Source organism: Ursus arctos, unplaced genomic scaffold (assembly GCF_023065955.2).
Source record: "Ursus arctos isolate Adak ecotype North America unplaced genomic scaffold, UrsArc2.0 scaffold_4, whole genome shotgun sequence".
NCBI classification, from domain to species: Eukaryota; Metazoa; Chordata; class Mammalia; order Carnivora; family Ursidae; genus Ursus; species Ursus arctos.
In genome coordinates this window covers 55,939,983-55,955,185 of record NW_026623056.1, presented here as the reverse complement: position 1 = coordinate 55,955,185, position 15,203 = coordinate 55,939,983, and positions in this window count along the sequence as shown.

The following is a 15,203-nucleotide window of genomic DNA, read 5'->3' as shown; positions in this document are numbered from 1 at the left end:
CAGGCGATTGTTCTGCATTCCTCTGGGACGTTGACACTCTTTGTACTTTCCTCCGAACTGAAATTATGCTTGAAAGCTTGATAATTTAATAAATCTTTTAATTGTGAGCTGTACATCGTCAAGTTCCTTTTTAGTTTGGTGTTAACAATATTAGCTCTCCCTGCAAAGAGCACACTGAAATGATTAGGTAAAAAGCATCCTGTTAAAAGGTTGGGCTATGCTTTTCCTTTTTTTTTTTTTTTTTGTATCATCTTCCAGAAGCAACCAAATAATGTAGACATTTAACTCTTATTATATGAGGTGAAGAAAGCTGAAAGTCAGCCATATGCCTGGAAAGGATCAAGCAGTTCATCGCTTACCTTAGAAATTGGGTTTGCATTTATGGGCCTTTAGCTATTTCAGTCCATTCAACTGAGCAGGCTCTCCCCTTTCTTGCATATAGCAAGAATGCTGACACTAGAGATTTTATTCTTTTATTTCATGTTATTGTAATAAATCCTTGCATTGGCTATGATGGAAGATGGAGTCATCATCTTATCATGAAAGTTTTGAAATTAGAACAGAAATTCTCAATAGGGTGCCACAGAAGGGTTTTGTGGTATCCTGATAGCAGTAACACATTGTTTCTGGTATTCGTGTTATCAAAATGAGGCCAAGATTTTTGTCCAGTTATTCAGGAATAGGACCAAGAGGCACTCAAAAGTTCTGGGAGAGTACCAGAGAGGAGGCAAAAGTTGTACGTTAGGTAAAGGGAAAATTTATGAAAAAAAATTGGAGATAGCTATAACCCAAAAAGTTTTTGGTATTATATGATAGAAACTTTAAACTTAATTTGAATTTATTTCTTTTCCAATATTTATATTTGACCATTGATTCATAATAGAAAGACAGAAATCAATTCCAAGAAGCCTCACATTTTATACTATATTTTTTCTGAGGCCAAAATTTTGCATACTTACATATTTTTTTCTTTGCAGCAAGTAATATTGTCACCAACGTCCTGGTAGAGGCATTTTATATGGTTTTAAATCCCATCCAGGCCACTTAACAGCTGTGTTACCTCGACTGTTCATTTTAGTTCCTTCAGTTTCTGTTTTCACATCAAGCAATTAGATTAATAGTTTTCTTAGCAAGGTATTTTAAGAATCAAATGAAAAATACACGTGAAAGCAAAATGTCTAATAGTACCCCATAAATACTAATTCTTTTTCACTTAAAAAGTAAATATACATTCAAAACATAACAAAAACAAACTGGGCATTTTAATGCCCAGTACATTGGCTTGCAAGTAGTTGTAAAAATGTTATTTTTGTATCTGTTATCATCAGCAATCTTTTGAAATAGGCAAAATGAACTTTGCTAGCTCTCAAAAACATTTTCCATGTAACTGCAGATAAAATTTAATTCGTAGTATAGTGTTAGAAGCTTTATATCTCTTGCATTAAAATCTTTTGCATTCTTATTGTCAACAATTTCAGATTCTCACATATTTTTTTACCCAAATATCACTGTAGCCGGTCCTCTGCAATGCATTTCATATTACTAGTATTAATATTATAAAGTTCAACAGTGAACTTGGAATCCTGTGTTCAAATGCCTTTAAAGGCTCCTCATATTCCATTGAACATATCTGAATGTCCTTTCCCTTTCAGCATGTGACTCCAAAACTCATAACCCTTATTTCCAGATATTCCTATACACACACCTTGTTTGTTGCTGGACTAGGCCGATTTCCCTTTGCAAACATGTCTTGAGCATCCCTACCTTCCTTTGTTTAAGCCAAACTTACTGTATAAACCTAACACCCCCAATCAAAACAAACTGCCTACCTGCTTGTCATCTGTTTGTCGGAATTCTATGCATCCCTCATAATCCAGGTCAAATGTGACGTCCTATAGAAATATTTCCCTCATGATCCTCAGAAAAGAGGATCCTTTTTTTCTCTGCATTTCCATGTAAGACTATATATACGCTCACGTGTGCGTTCCTCTTATGGCGATTATATTCTGTCTTAGTTTTAGTTTATTTCTCCATCTGCCTTTACTCCCTGACTAGATTAAATTAGTCTAATATGTAGGATTTTTGTTTCCATTATCTTTGTCACGTGGAGAATATCTATGATAATGAAATGAATCTCTCGGTCTTTCTTTTGAATAAGGTTCCTGTGACACAGCAATGAGTATTTTTAAATGGGAATGAATTGAGTAGGAGGAAGAAGAATCTGGAAGTGTAGATGGCACACGAGGAACTTGGAAGGGTGGTACTGGGGGTGGAAGGAAGAATAGTTTCTGAGCAAAAACAAGACCACAATGAATGGAAGCATATGTATGTGTAAGAGATAGTGTTTCACGTTCTTAGCTAATGGTGACTGTGCCTTTGGAGGAACAGTGATATATAGAACGGGTGGTCACTTTGAGAAAGAGGAAGAACACTTTGTTTTCAAATGCCAAGACTTGCACTCCAATGTTCTCTTCATAAATGTTCTAGAACGTGCTCTGATAGCACACTTCTGTTCACAGAATTGTGACACCATTCCTTTCCGAACCTTCCTCTCAGTCCTCTCAGGTCTCATGACCTCCTAAATCAATTACAAACTTTATAGTTTATCATTCATGATCTTCTGGCACCTTTCAAAATTCTCTTTGGCTAGTCTATGTCGATATGAAAGGCTCTAGCCAAACTACACTGTTATCATTTTCTATACATTTCTTCATCTTTCCAGTGTCACACTGTTGTCCACACTTTTTGGTCTGAATGGAATACATGTCCACCTAACTGCCTGAAAAGCTACTCATGCGTCAAGGCATAATTGAAATACCCATTCGTTCATGAGGACTTCCAAGATTCCTAATATTATATCACAAACAAAATTTGATTTCTTCATCTTCATACATGCTAAATAATTTTATAGAAATTAACAATTAATAGATAATTATTAACTATTAACTAAATAAGTTAATAAGTTAAATAAATAATTTAATGATTTGTTGAAATTATAACATTCTGTTTTAATATTTATATGCTTTTATATTCTTTATTAGTTTATAAATCTCTGACATTTAAAAATATTGCACATTGAATAAGCCAAAAAATATTCTTAGAATTTATATATAAGTGATAGGGACTGGTTTCATGAGTAAAGTCAGAATAAATTTAGCAAAGTGCAGTCTTGCATTTTTACGTAAAATAATAAAAAAAGTAACTGAACGAGAATTTAGAATGGAGTATGGTAATCAATTGTTGGATTTCACAGTGCTAGGAAAGGTGACCAAGTATTGGGAAAACAGAGGCATGAAGGAAGATGCCTCTTGATTTAACAGTTTGCAATAAAATCAAATAGAACCAAAGAAAACAACTGTTTTACATCAAAAACAAATCTCTCAGCAATTCCAGTTGGTATTTAATTTTGGTTCCCAGAAAAAACCCTTAGCGAGAGCAGGTAACTAAAATTACTGATGGTTGCACATCTCAAATTCTCTGCACAAAGCCCACTGCTAAATTCTTGCTTAGTAAAACCTGAATTCTCCTACCCCCTGGCTATCTATAATTTCTCTGTCAAGCCCAAACTTGGCCACTCTATTCTAGGAAGGAAGTGCATTCAATGGAAATCCGAAATAACTTCATTACTTCTCTTTTGTCCGAAAATCAAAACAAAACAAAAATAGACCAGGGTATCCATAAATGCATTAAAAGTTAGAATTCAATAAGCAATTAGAGACAAACACATACACAAAACCCAGTAGAAATAACAGTAGTCATTTAAATGTTACATCTCATTAAAATTTTTGGTTTTCTCAGGTAGGTCAGGTTTTATACTCAATATTCCAAATACAGGTTCAATTCACTTCTCACTTATTATTTTTGTATTTTTAAAAAATTTTTTCAAAGATTTTATTTATTTATTTGACAGAGAGAGAGAGAGAGAGAGAGTGCACAAGCAGACAGAGTGGCAGGCAGAAGCAGGCTTCCAGATGAGCAGAGAGCTTGACATGGGGTTTGATCCCAGGACCCTGGGATCATGACCTGAGCTTCAGGCAGACGCTTAACCGACTGAACCACCCAGGCGCCCCTTATTTTTGTATTTAAGATGTTTTCAAATCAGTCCCTCTCATATGTGGTAAGTGATTTGGTATAATAATCTCAAGAAATGATGGAATGTTCTACCATCGTCTCTAGCCTTTATAGAGATTACTGTAGCACACACACAACGATTTTATAAATTAAAGATAGTAATGAGGAGAGGACAATTAAACATCATCAGCAAAATGTCAAGTTGATTTTCTTTCCAAGGCATTTAATCCACAAAATAAAAATTTCTATGTTTTAAACTAAATTGTTTTAACCTTTTGTTTCAATGGATAAGCAAACAATAACATTCAGAATTTAAGAATTTATTTAAAAGGCATAATCATACCCAAGCCTGCAATGTATTGCTATGTACAACAGAAAAACAAGAAAAATTATCTGTATGACCTTGCATCACCTAATAGCTCGTACTTCATCAGGGAAATTTCAGTCCTCCCTCTTCTGAACTTTTACACAATAGTTGATGAAACAAGAATAAGTCAGCCCCTTCCATGGACTGTTCAACAACAAAATCCTGTCAGTATTCACTCTGCTGAAGGGCTATAATTAGAACTTGCTGGAAGCAAAATTACAGTGATAAATAATTATATTTTCTCTACTAATAGCGCATGTGGGAATACAATAGAGATAAACACAATGAGAGAGAGAAAGAGAGAGAGAGAAAAAGAGCATTCTTTCTGTCTAACATCTCTGATAAAAGCTGCACCAGAGACAGGCAATAAACTTAGTATGCAAGTAGTAACTCACTCCTGTGAACCCAGAGCTCCTCGGTTTGTCAGTGTCGAGAAAGAAAGAGTCCCTGGCATTCTTGGGAAATCAATGACAGTGCCATGTTAAATGCTCCTTCCTGGGTTATTACAGGTCAGTCCAAGAATCTCTCTAACCTCATTCTCGGTCACTTTGCAATTTTCTCCACCAGTTTTTAGTCTTCCTTGTTGGCGTATCATGATTAAACAAACACCAGAACTGCCAGATAAATACAGGTGGATTAGCTGTGCAAACATAGAAAAAACCTGACCTACAAATGACATGGAATAGAATGTGCTCTTCCATAGAAAAGATGATGGGCAAAAGTTAAATTGACAGTTGTACAGAAATTTTCATTTGCCCAAATTGCCCAGAGGAATAGTATTATGGAAATAGCAGCTTTTTTTTCTTTAAAAGGGATATGACTCCTGCTCACATGGGGTTGCTTTTGACCCACGAACACCCTCAACAAGGAAACACCGCTTGATTTCTGCTGGGTCTATTCAGGACTCTGTCTCATCCTTGCTCTGTCCCCAGAAACCCTGTCCAACCTCGAGTGTCAGCCAGCTCAGACTCGTCTAGTAGGCATATTGGTAGAGCGAGAGCTCTAGATTCAGGGTGGCCTAACTTCTTGAAGAATCAAAAGCTGAAGCAGCAAGAAAAATAAGTAAATTGCCAGCTATGTGGTTTGAGAGACACAAGTCTCCTTTCAATGTTTGTGTTGGTTGAGAAATATTCGCATGCAGATGTGAGCTGCAGCCTTACCGGAAAATAGTCTATTAATAAGGACTATCTCTGTGTATGATGAGGTAAACCCCAGACAGGCTAATAATACAATTCCATTTGCTTTAACGTGTGTGTGTGTGTGTGTGTGTGTGTGTGTGTGTGCGCGCGCGCGTATTAGGGGAGAAGAGGGTGCAGAAAATGGGACAATGTAATATGAGCTACATCACTAGAAATTTTGTTTGAAACTAAAAGAACACAGTATTTTGTGACCCTCCTGATATACAGAAGGAACTTTCCACGTATCTTCTCTCAAAAGTTGACTCTGGCCTTCAGATACCATTGTAACAGCTCTTTGGGTTCCTTTCCGTGATCTTCACACGTGAAGTTAGGTAGAGTGCTATTTTCTGAGATCCAGTTTCTCCAGCAGCTTCCTTGTGTTAGAATCATTGTCTCTTTGTTTGTTCCACAGGACCCTCTATTCTCTCTATGCACTGGCCCCATATAAGTAGCTACTATTTTTCCAAAACAAAAAACCAAATCTATTTGTTTTAAGTTACTGTCAACCTATTTGGCATTACAGCAATTATTTGATACTTTGGACAAATAGTCTCTGGAAGTTTGAACAAGTTGGGACTTTATGGTTCTTCTTCCACAATCTGGCCACCAGGTGGTATTACACAATGAAAACAAGTATTGGACTCAACGCTGCCCAGAATCTATCAGCACTCGGGTACATAAAATTATTCAGTCTCTGCTTGTAGCACAGGGAAATTTCCTCTCTGTGCCCTCCAGGGCTCCAAGATGGATGGCTCTATTCTGAGGGTTTGGAGCAACCAGCCTTGTCATTTGGTAAGGTGACAGAATCTGCCAAGAATCAAATGATTTGGAGGAACAAGAGAGATCTAGACCTTGACACTTGCATGAAAAATTTAGGTCATTCATGCAGAGGAAGGCCCATGCCACCTCTCTAAATACTTGCCTTAAATACTATCGTTTTACCAGTTACTTCTAGTGTGCCTTAGAGAAGCAGGTCCTGAATTAACGTACTTGGGGCTTATGGAAGTTCTCTTCTGATTCTTTTAGTTTTCTCAGTGATGAAAGAAATGAGGTCATCAAGGGAGAATGAAGATAGAGAAGAAGCATTAGGGGTTCAGGAAAGAGGGATATACAATCTCCTAAGCTAATGGGAAAATGGAGAGATTAGAAAATGAACTTTTATTTCTTTGCAACATTAGGAGCCTATTTGCAATTCTTGGTCATAATTTTAAGGTGATCACTTTAATGGCATTTTTTTTCCTGACACATTCAGCTGCATGGTTGCAGATGTGGAGTAGGCAAAGAATTAGATTTAAGTGGAGTTAGGATTACATTCAATGATTTACGCTGAAGTATTTTTGAAGAAAATACAACACAGAGGCTGTAACATGGTTTGTGACCCAAACCGTGCATTTCTAAAAGCCAGCATGTCTTCTGACCTTTACTGTTACTTGCAATCCAAATTGCGGGTCTCAGAGATCCCAAACTGAACATCTCATTCCCATAACCATGCTGCTTAAAATTGGTCTGTCCTATCAGTCTCTCTCTCTTCCTCTCCCTCCCACTTCTCTTCTCACCCAAAATAGCACTTATTGGTAAAGCAATAATCTTTTTTTTTTTGTTATTTGTCACCCTCCTTCTTTGAAATTAAATGTCCAAGACATCAGGGAACGTATATAATTTTTTGTTTGCCATTCCCTTTTTAGTGCCTAACATGTGACTAGCACATAGTAAATACTCAACATGTATTTGTGGAATGAGTGAATGAACAAGTGAATATGAAGAAGTAAATAAATAAAAGAAGAAAACAACCTGGCTATGGTTTGCATCCTACAACTTATTGGTTGTGATGAGCTGGAGAAATTCTGTGTTATTACTGTTACTTGTAACTCAATTATACCCAGCTTCGTGACCTGGGCAGAGATCAGGGCTAAAGCTGGTCCTTCTCTCGTCTCTGTGACTCATCCTCCCTCAACCATTTCCCCAAAGCTTCAAAGAATATTCTACAGCCAGCCAACTATTCATTTGACATGGAGTAATTATCTAAATTATGAAGATTCGTGGAATACAAACTTTACAAACACTAATATATGAATTTACTTTCATTAGAGTTGAGACTTCTGATTTAGCATGGGATGACTTTATAGCTCGGTCCTGCTTCGGCTCCGCCCATAGCAGCTTCGGCAATCTTTCTTAGCTGTTATCCTTGGCAGGGCTCCAAATACAACTCCTGGGTTAAAGCTGCAGATGACTCCTCTAAATTGGCTGCTTCACATGATGGATAACACTCAGGATCTTTGGAACTTCTTTTTATACATCGCTACGTGCACAGACTGCCTTACTTTCATTTGCTAACTTTATTCTCCCCCTTGTTCTCTATTTGACTGCCGTCCTTTTGCCTGTCTTTCTGTGGACCTGCTCTGCTTTGCAAGTCTTTAAGAGTCACATCCTCTTACTTCATGCCCTCTGCTCTCTCAGATACTAAGATCTGAGTCTTCAAATATTCTTCATCGAGGACCTGCATTCTCATAATGTTAGCATCAACGAAGCCCAATTTTTCAAAAGTAGGTGTGAGATATTTCTTATCAATTATAAAAATGACGTATTTATCAACATTTTGGGGGAAATATATTCACTAAAAAATTAGGAAACACATTCTGTTTTTCTTTTTTAAAGCTTCAGTATATTTTCTAAACAGTTTTGGGGAAATTTTCTACCTTACTAATAGAAGTACTAAAGCAGATTTTGCTGACAAAATCTTGTGACACTTGGGGGCATTAACGTCGGCAGTATACTGAGACTGCATGCAGGTGGTTTAAGACATAGAACTGGGCAATAGAACAGGTCGCATTTATCTAAGTGGTTTCATCTGAGAGGACAGTAAAATGTGAATTTTCTTCAAATTTCCACTTTCTTCTACGGATTACAGTAAAATTATTTGCCAACATCTACTCAAGAAAGGCTTACTCACACTGTTTCTAGAAGTGAGGTTTGAAGTACACTTTGGCCCAGTTATCCGTCATGATTCAAGCAAAGGAAATTTTAAACCAAACTCAACTAGATAATTGCCTCAAATCTCCATTTCCCTTTGGTATATGAACACAGTCTATAAAATATTTTGGAAGGGATTATTTGCTTCATTTTAGAGCAGTGGATTCCCAGGATGAATTTAGTAAAAATGATTTGTCATCACCATACATTCATAATAAGTAGTTATGCCGGGAGCTTGGCACTACACTCTTAACTTTAAAATTTTGAGGAACTTTTAATTTCTACCTTCAGGGGTGTATCCATTAAAAAAGAGCATAAATGAGAAGTTTTTCAGAATCAGATGGATGATTCAGTAGCAGTAATGATGTCAACAAAGATTTCTAAGGAGGTAAATACCAGACCAGGAGAAGGATACACCTGTGTCACATCTTCATGAGGAAGTTCTTAAAAATATGTCCACAGTAGTTTTTAAGAGTGTGTGAAGCCAACTGTGTTTTGCCTTGTAACTTTCACAATTTAAAATAATTATATTTTAAAAAATGCAAATGAATTTTGCCAAAAACTTTCTTCCCTTAAATCTCAATCCTGTGGGAGTTTCAATGAAATGCACTGCATATGTTTCTGATACATTTTTCATTTATTAAATCATCATAGAGGCCATAATGAAGCGTTGGGTTGTACTTTTCTTAGTCTTTTCAACACAATTTCTAGAAGAAGCAAATATGCATTAAACTATTTGCAGAGCTAAAACTGAGCCCAAACTGCATGGTCTGTATATTAAAGAGTCTTGCAATTTGCCACTTCCTAGGAAGTGAGACAGAGCAGCTGAGGATGCTCCTATTGCTAAATTATTTTCGTTCTGATGGCAGAAAAGGGAAAAGGGCACAGCCTCCTTATATAGTAATCTTCACAAGTTTTATGGGGTTAGGGAAGTAAAAACAAATTTAAGTTAAAGTACCAGAGGAATGGAATTCTGGAAAGATGGCAGAGTAAGAAGCACCAGCAATCAGTTTCTGCACAGACAACCATTACACAGGGTTAGTGATTTAACTATTTGGGAACTCTGGAGTTTGTTGAAGACTTATAAATGCCAGGAAGGCCTAGATGTTAAATTGTGGTTGATGTTGGTTAATTTTAGTGCTTAGATAGTGGCTGTCCACCCCACCCACTCCAGCTCTGTGCGCATGTTCCTACAATAGTTTTCATGCAGCTTCTGGGAGCAGGGATGGGCAACAAGGACTCTGTTCTCCAAATGTCAGGGACCTGTGTTCTGGTTGCTGGTTGCTGCTTCTGATCACAGGGATACAGACACAGAGACAGGCAGCCATTGTTCTGGTATCTCCTTATCTTGTTGCAAGTCCCTCTCCAGCAGAAGTTACTTCCTTGGCACTTTGATCACCTCTTCATTTTTTTTTTTTTTTTTTTTTTTTGCTATTGCCACTTTGGGGAGTCTGACACTAGACACCAGGGCATTCAAAAGAAAGTGTACTTATGGGGAAAATTTAAAAGTTATCACACATACTCAGGGAAAAACACAGGCTCAGAAAAGACTTGGAAAGACCTTAAGCTTGCATTTCAGGTTGATTTTCAGCACAGAAACAGCTTATAGCAGTAAACAAAACAAATCAAACAAACAAAAACCAGCAAACCCCGGGTCAGGGGAAGAATTTCACCTCCATCATTGCTACATTATTAGATTTAAATGTCTGTTTTTCAACAACGACAAAAAATAACAAGTATACAAAGAAACAGGACAGTATGGCCAATTCAAAGAAGAAAAAAGTCAACAGAGACTGCCCCTTTGAGAGAACTGACACAGACCCACTAGACAGAGAGCATAAAATCAGCTGTCCTGAAGATGCTCAAAGAACTGAGGAAAGACATGGGAAAAAGTCAGAAAATTGTGTATAAATAAAATGGACACGTCGATAAAGATACAGAAAACCTAGAAAAGAAAAAGAAGAAGAAATTTTGGAGCTTAAAAGTTTAATAACTGAAATAAAGATTCACTAGATACAAAGGCAGATTTGAGCAGAGACAGAAGAAAGAATCAGCAAACTTAAATATAGAACAATTGAAATTATTAAATCTAAGGAGGAAAAAGAAAAAAATAAGATTGAAGAAAAATGGAGAGAGACTAACAGACCTGTAGGACTCCATCAAATATACCAACACACATGCTGTGAGAGTCCCAGAAACACATGGAAGAGAGAAAGAGTCAGAGATAATATACAAAGAAATAATGATTGAAAATTTCCCAAATTTGATGAAAGACATTAATATAAGTATTCAAGATGCTCAGCAAACTCCAAGTAGAATGAACTCAAGAGACCCACACTGACACATGCTATAATCAAAAAGCAAAAAGCCAGAGATAAAGAATCTTGAAAGTAGCAAGAGAAAAGTGACTTATCACAAACGAGATCTGCAATAAGATTTTTAACAGATTTCTCTTCAGGAACTTTGAAGTCCAGCAGGCAGTAGGTCAATATATTCATGTGCTAAAAGAAAAAAAAAAAACAAACCAAAAACTATCAACCAAAAATCCTATATCCAGCAAAACTATCCTCCAAAGGCAAGGGAAAAATTAAGACATTCTCAGATACACAAAAGCTGAGGAGTTCTTTGCCACTAGACCTACCCTGTATGAACTGCCAAAGGGAGTCTTGCAATTTGAAATGAAGGAGCTGTAGACAGTAACTTAAAGTTGTATGAAGAAATAAAGAACACAAAAAAGGTAAATACATGGGCATATAATAATCAGTATTTTTTTTGACTTTGGTTAGTAACTGCACATTTTCTGTTTTACATAATTTAAAACACTAATGCATTAAAATTTATTACTTATGTTTTTAACACATAATGCATAAAAATGTAATTTTGTGACACCAACAACTGAAAAAGTAGTGATGGAGCTATGAAGGAGCAAGGTTTTATATTTTATTACAGTTAAGATGTATAAATTAAAATTAATGTTGTTATAACTTTAGGATTTTAAATGTAATCTCCATGGTAACCAAAAAGTAAATAACTACAGGATATTAAAAAAGGGAAATGAGAAGAGAATTAAAATGTTTAATTACAAAAAAGAAATTAAACACAATCCAATGGTGGAACTCCTTCTTCCCATTTATTTTTTTCTCAGAACACTGGTTTGTATCCAGAACAGGGGTAGGCAAATTTTTCTGTAAGGCCTAAATAATAAGTATGTTAAGACATGTGGGCCATACATGGATATAATTACAAACAAAACAAAACAAAACAAAGTTAAACACAAAAGAAGACAGTAATGGAGGAAATGAGGAACAAAAACTTCAAGCAGAAAACATATAGCATATGAAAAACAAATAGCAAAATGTTCAAAGTAAGTTCCTCCTTGTGAGTAGTTACTTGAAAAGGAAATAAAATCTCCAATCACAAGACAGAAATTGACAGAAAGTATTTTAAAAAATGATTCAACTATATACTGTTTACAAGAGACTCACTTTAGATCCCAAAACGCAAATGGTTAAAAGTGAAAGAAATGAAAAAAAAAAAAAAGATATATCATGAAAACTGTGACCAAAAGATAGCAGAGGTAGCTATGCTAATATCATACAAAAATAGACTTTAAATCAGTAAAGGTGAAAAAGACAAAGAAAGACATTAATAAATATTAAGAAGAGCTTAAACATAACAATTATAAACATTTGCACACCTAAAGCAGATCATCAAGACATATGGAGCAAAATTGACAGACTTGAAGAAATAGACTGTTCTACAATAATAACTGGAGATTTTAATACCTGACTCTCAGTAACGGGTAGAACACCACACAGGAGAAAAGTGAGGAATTAGAGGACTTGGACAACACAATAAACCCAGTAGATCTAACAGATATGTACAACACACTACTGAACAACAGAATTACATTTCTTCTCAAATACACAGGGGGCATTTTCTAGGATAAATCATATAGAAAGCCACAAATTAAGTGTCAGTAGATTTAAAAAAGATAATTATCATACAAAATATCCTATCAGACTACAAGGGGATGAAGTCAGAAATTAAAAACAGAAAACTGGAAAATTCATAATTTTTTGGAAATTAAAACACTCTTAAACAATGAATGGATCAAAGAAGAAACCATGAGAGAAATTGGGAAATACTTAGGGACAAATGAAAATAAAAATACAATGTACTAAAACTTAAAGAATAGAATGAAATTTACAGAGGAAATGCATAGCTTTAAATGCTCACGTTACAAAAGGAAGAAAGAGCTGAAATCAACAACCTATTTTTAAACTTAAGAATCTAGGAAAAGGAGAAAAACTAAGCCCAAAGTTGGCAGAAGGAAGAAAATAATAAAGATTACAGCAGAGATAAATGAGAAAGAATAGAAAAACAACAGAGAAAAATCAATCAAACCAAAAGTTGGTCCTTAAAAATATCAACAAAACTGACCAAAATGTAGCTAGATTGATTAAGGAAGAAAAAGAAGACTCAAATTTTAAAGTAAGAAATGAATGTTGGGACAATAATACCAATTCTACAGAAATAAAATGGATAAGACACTACTATGAACAATTGTACACCAACAAATTGGATGACTTAGATGAAATGGACAACTGCTTAAAAACAAAATACTTATCAGAACTAAATCATGAAGAAATAGAAAATTTGAATAGACCTATAATCAGTAAAGAAACTGAATCAGTAATCAATAATATCCTGTTAAACAATAGAGCTGTGGACCTGACGGCTTCACTGTGAGTTGTACTAAACATTTAAAAAAGCACTAAAACCAATTCATCCTAAACTTCTCAAAAAAAAAAAAAAAATGAAGTGCAGGAAACACATCTTAACTCATTCTATGAGACCTGCATTATTTTAATATTAAAGTCAGACAGGCACTATAAGGAACTTACAGAACATTATCCTTATGAACATTGATGAAAAAATGCTCAACAGAATACTAGCAAATGGAATTCATCAGCATATTAAAAGATAATATACTGCATCCAAGTGGAATTATTCCTGGAATGCAAAGATAGTTCAATATATAAAAATTGATCAATGTAATACACCACATTAACATAGTGAAGGGAGAAAACCCCTACTGATTATGTCAGCACTTTTAGCACTTGACAAAATTCAAAACTCTTTCATGATAAAAACACCCAGCAAACTAGGAAACAATTTTGAAAAAGAGAAACAGAGCTGGAGGCATCATACTTCCTTATTCCAAAACTTACTACAAAGCTACAGTTATCAAAACAGTGTCATACTGGAATACAGATATATTGAACAATAGAATAGAATAGAGAGCCCATAAATAAACCCTTGCATATATGGCCAAATGATTAATGATAAGGGGGACAAGACCATTCAATGAGGAAAGGGCCGCCTTTTCAACAACTGGTGGAAACTGGATTCTACATGCAAAAGAATGACATTAGACCTTTACTTAACACTATATACAAAAATTAACTAAAATGGATCAAAGACCTAACTGTAAGACCTAAAACTATAAAACCCCTAGAAGTAAAGACAGGGCAAAATCTTTACGTTGGACCTAGTAATGATTCCTTAGATATGACCCTAAAGATACAAGCAATATAAGAATAAACAGACAAATTGGATTTCACGAACACTGAAAAAAATTGCGCATAAAAAGACACGATCAATAGAAAAAAGCAATCTGCAAAATAAGATAAAATACTTGCAAATCACATATCTAATAACACACTAATATCTAGAATATAGAGAACTCCTAAAACTCAACAACAACAACAACAAAAGCAACCAGCGTAAAAGATAAGCAAAGAACTTGAATAGAAATTTATGCAAAGAAAATGTACAAATGATCAATAAGCATATAAAAAGATGCTCAGCATCTCTAATCTTTAGGGAAAGGCAAATCAAAGTCACAATGAGATATCACTTCACACCTGTTAGGATAGCTACTCTTCAAAAGCAGAAAATAATAAGTGTTAGCAAGGATGTGGAAAGATTGGGACCTTGTGCACCATTGCTGTGTAAAATGGTGCAACTGCTGTGGAAAACAATATAGAGATTCCTCACAAAATTAGAAGTAGAATTACCATATGATCCAGTAATCCCATTTCTGGGTATACACACACAAAAACTTAAAGTGGGGTCTTGAGGACATGTACTACCACGTTGATGCAACAACTAAATAGTTATTGTGGAGTAGCTAAAATGCAGAAGCGACACTATGTACGTCAACAGATGAATGGGTAACATTTGGTATGTACATATAATGCAGTATCATTCAGTCTTAAAAAGGAAGGAAATTCTCACCTATGGTACAACATGGATAAAACTTGAGGACATTATGCTAAGTGAAATAAATCACACACACACACAAATATGTTATCTACTTTTACGAAGTACTAGAGTAGTCAAAATCATAGAGGTAGAAAGTAGAATGGTCATTGTCAGGGGCCGGGGAAAGGGGAAAATGGGGAGTTGTTTTTTCATGGATTTAGAGTTTCGGTTTTGCAAGATGGCAAGAGTCCTGGAGATGGATGGTGGTAATGGTTGCACAACAATATAAATGTACTTAATAACACTGAATGGTCCATTTAAAATATTTACTATGATAAATTGTACAT